The 4,706-nt window shown below is 30.3% G+C and overlaps 1 long non-coding RNA gene across 1 annotated transcript; it reads left to right on the top strand.

Moving 5' to 3' along the window:
- The first annotated feature begins 207 nt into the window (after positions 1–207).
- On the top strand, positions 208–4,397 carry LOC111718134 (uncharacterized). Its single transcript, XR_002768994.1, has 3 exons — positions 208–266; positions 3,642–3,733; positions 4,337–4,397. It is a non-coding gene; the product is annotated as an uncharacterized LOC111718134 (long non-coding RNA).
- The last annotated feature ends 309 nt before the right edge of the window (positions 4,398–4,706 follow it).

Genomic DNA, 4,706 nt, shown 5'->3' with positions numbered 1-4,706 from the left:
TCGTTTTATGTCCCCAAAAGCTACTCGATAATAATTCAGGTTATATCGATTGGTAACGACCAACCTTTGGTACTGAAACAGCAAAATAAAAAATAACTACTTTTTCTTTTATTTTAGAAAGCAATTCTTTAAAAACATATCATTTCATTTTTTGCGTTTACTACGTCAATTACAATTGCTCAGTTCGTTTTTCAGAAAAGTGAAAACGTCATATTCCTTTCTATGATTACTGGTTTTCAGACGGAGGGAGTTTCCTGTGGATTGAGGTGAAAGGATGCATGAAAAGTTTTAACATGTTTGTATGTACATCCAACACATTTTATATTTATATGCAAATGTCAAAAAATGTCTGGAAAATGTAAAAAAATCAAGAAATTAAGATGTGACACATGTTTATACATTCATTTTTTAATGTAATTTTTCGATCTGTAGCTTTAACAAACAAATTATGGGCTATTTTAGATTTTTTTAAATACTGACCAGCCTTTCAGTGTTCTTCACTATACAAATGTGCAAAATTTTTTTTCAGTAACAAATCATTTAAAGTTAAGCAAGGTGATAGTGTCAAAAATGAAAGTGCTAAAAGACTAATGGGGGTAGGGGGCGCCCCCCCCCCCCCAACCTGTTTAGGGTTAATTTTGCACACACAAAATTTAAATCAATATATGAAACTTTATAAATCATAGTTATAAGTTATATCAATGCACAATGTCGACATGTTCGTTAAAATTACCGATGTTAAATATATTTTTTGATTTAAAGCATGAGCAATTTGAGCATAATATGCAATATTTAAATTTTAATTTAAGCTCTTGAAACCTGTGCAACATTTATTAAGTTTAATTTTTGACAAAATAAAACAAAAGCTTTAGGCCAAAAAAAAAATAATGTAAATATAGTATAGTATAGTATAGTATAGTATAGTATAGAATAGTATAGTATAGTATAGTATAGTATAGTATAGTATAGTATAGTATAGTATAGTATAGTATAGTATAGTATAGTATAGCATAATATAGTATAGTATAGTATAGTATAGTATAGTATAGTATAGTATAGTATAGTATAGTATAGTATAGTATAGTATTCTTTTACAAACAGGAAAATTAACGGAAGATTCTGTTTACAAACAGGAAAAACTTTTACTTTTAAGACTTTATAAGAACAAAACTAACAATTATGAAAAAAAGAATTGAAAATAAAATAGAATGAACAGTTGATGTGTTTTGATGTTTTTAATTGTTTCAAATGTCGTCTCTAATTTTTCCGTTTTTAACGTAAAATATTCGTTAACGGCTTGTTCATGTCTGTTAGCAATTCCATAGATATTTTCCCAGTTGCAGTGAGAGGTTTCGTGATTGTATACATTTTTAGAGCTGTGATTATAAATGCATGAACTTGAGAAAAACCCAGTTTTAGCGTCTTCTTACACCCAAGTCAAGTCAAGACTTGGGTTTTGGATGGTCTTGGGTTTAGTAAAACCCAATCGCCTTGGTTTTTTTTCACTTTTTCAAAAAGCTGATGATTTCGTAAAAACTATTATATTTGTACATTTAAAATCTTGGGAATTATTTTAAAGTTTCCAATTTGATCAAAGGTAAAAATAAACATACTTTGAAAATAATTGATCTGGGTAAAGATTTATAAGCATGTGTTGTATGCTAGAAAATTTTAATAACTATTTTGTCAATATTTTAGAGTACATTTATTGCCTCTGGATACAAATACATGATGAATTACGAGTGTATTAACCCTATATATTCCTGCTGGGGGGGGGGGGGTCAATTTTAATTCCCCCTTGTTTTTTTTATACAACTCAAAAAGCATTGGTCTGAGACTGTTGAAATTTTCTGACTTTTCCTGAATACCCATAGCCCTCCCTTTAGGTACAAAACAGGGCTTTTATACTAACTGCCTTGAGTCCTCAGGTACACTGCCTGAATGACTACTTTTTCCTGTAACGAACTAAATCTTTGTTTTGACCCAATTTTTAGTTGTCAGATTTCGAAAATTTTTAGCTTTTTGGAAAGGAAACGGATTGCACAAGTTTTGAAAAGAAATTTTTGCAAATTATTTGCATGCAACCGACCCGTCAAAAGAAATTTGCACATTTTTAGCTTTTTTTAATTGCACATCAGGTTCTTTAAAATGTTGCTAACATTTTTGAAATGGCATTGATAAGGCCTTTTTAAAAATGTATATTTTGTCCTTTTTTGGAAATGTTTTTGCAAACTTTTTTATTATATTACTGGATTTTGCCAAAAAAAATTAAATTTTTGCGAATTTGCCCATTTTTTTGCAGATTCTAAAAGTAGAGCATAAGAGCTTTCCAATGATGTATCATATTCATTTGGACATAAAAAAATGGGATGTAGAGGGGTGGGGGCTCAAATTCCCCCCCCCCCTCCTTGTGAATCCTGGTTTTCAAGTACCCCAGCAGGGATATGGTTACAAGAAGGGAGAGCACTAAACAGGCGCCTTCTATAGCCCTTAAATTTAAATTTAAATGTTTTAAATTTAATTTGGATTTTTAAGAATAGATTATAAAATTTCCCCCTCCCTCAAAATTTGAACAAAAATAGCTAAAGTGAGATAGAATTATAAACACATAAAATGTTTAAAAATATGAAGATGTTAAAGTATTCTAATATATGCCAATATCAATAATTTTAGAGAAAATTAAAAAAAATTGAAAAAATGTTGGAAAATGAATAAATCCAAAGGGTTCCTTCCCTATTAAAAGTTATAATGACCAACGAAGAAAGCTCTTCTAGTAATTCAGTTGGTAAGCAGGACTCCTTCGGTAATGATATTTTTTTTATATCCATATATTGAAATACATACTAAAGATATCAAACGAAAGGTTCACTTTTTCATTAAAAAAACTAAAAGTTTGAAATATCAAAGGATTATAAATTATAAATTTGATTTTGCAACAAAAACTCATTTTCTTTGCAAGAGAATATTCTTCTGAAAGTAAAAATAGGCGACATTTTTTTTTGTCTTGCATACAGGGTGTCCCACGAAACATGATAGTTGGTGATTAGTTTGAAATGTCTTCTTCCATAATTAATATGTCAAGTTTTTTGTTGCCAAACAGAATAATATAACTATTTGATGGCATCCATATTATAGTAAAATTTATTTCTAAGTAAAATATATTTAAGTAAAGTTTTTTTAAAACTATATAAACTGCGAAAAGTCTTTAATATCTGATAAAGCATATTGAAGAAGAAAATTAAAACTATTCACAATACTGTCATCTTTCGTGGGACATCCTGTATCTAGGGCAGGACAGATAGAAAGTGCAGATTTTAAGTTTGGAATTTTTTAAATACTAAGTATTGTTTATCCCCCATTAAACTCCTGTCACTCTTACGGGAATCCAGAAAATTTAACAAATTCAAAAACATAACGTCCTACGTCCTTCGTCCCCCCCCTAGAATACATATATTTAGACCACCCAGCTTATATAGGGTTAAATATGTAAATAGATTTTATTATCTAGTTAGTTCCTGGACATTAACTAGTTTTCAAACTTTTATTATGAACAAAGTTTATCAGCAAAAATTGTATTACATTTCGTTTTTATTTGCAAAAAAACATTAATGATAAAATTTTGACCTGAAATATTTCTTTAGTAGTCTGCAGAGTTAAACTTTACGTTTTACAATATGGTTGTTCTGCGAACTGGACTTATTTTTCTGTTCTTTGGCTTAGTTGCGGGAAGCAGGTAAAAATGCAAAACATTGATAAATTCTCAAAGAAAATTTAAACACTTTTTCTTAAGAAGCTTTTGGATTTCTAGTTCATAGCCAATAATTGCCTCTCTGCGTGTATGAAAGAGGTTGAGAGCAGGCGCGTACACAAAATTTCAGCCGGGGGGAGTTCGCGAAGCGCGAAATTGTTTGTCCCCCCCCCTGTCTTTTTAATTGCTCTTATTCTATCTAAAGTTTACATATCCCCTTAGTAGTCCACTGTATTCCCAATTTAAGGACTATATATTAAATAATGTAGTCCACTGTAAAGTTCTGTAATACTTCCTGAAGTCCTGAGTAGTCTCTTGTAGACAATGGCAGTTGCAAAAAAGTTGTATTATGATGCATATTGCTATAATTGTTTAACATTACAGGGGGAAAACATCTCTTTTTAAGAAGAGGGCAATCTCATTTTTACCCACTGGGATGCTCGGGGGGGGGGGGCGGCAAGAGGACTACTGCCCCCCCTCTGTGTACGATTGATTCTACAAAAGAACATACCAAAAGTTTTTAAAAATAGAAAACTTTAACAGTATTGTCCATATTAATGGAAAATATTGATATTAATTATATTTAAGAATGTTCAAGAAAATGAAGAAAATCTCTAAACCAACATGGGATAAAGCTAGAAATACACAGGAACAATTAAATATTTTTTTTTCAAGCTTGAATTAGTATGAAATAAAATCCTAATTTGGAATTTTTGAACTTGTTATTTTAGTCATGTAGATACATCCATGGATATATAATAGAATGGATATATCATGGCCAAGATTTGATGTAATTTTCTGGGTGGAGTGTCATGCAGTACGTTAGACATTGGACCTTGATATTGACCTTGATAGACATTGATTTTTGTAAAGTTAGTTTGTCAAAAGAATACTTAAAAACATTGCAAGTCTTTAAGATTTAGCCTCCTTCATAAAAATTGTCGGAGATACTAAAGAA

This window comes from Eurytemora carolleeae, unplaced genomic scaffold (genome assembly GCF_000591075.1).
Source record: "Eurytemora carolleeae unplaced genomic scaffold, Eaff_2.0 scaffold13, whole genome shotgun sequence".
Classification (NCBI taxonomy): domain Eukaryota; kingdom Metazoa; phylum Arthropoda; class Copepoda; order Calanoida; family Temoridae; genus Eurytemora; species Eurytemora carolleeae.
Note: the sequence above shows the minus strand (reverse complement) of the source record. Positions and strands in the feature narration are given on the sequence as shown.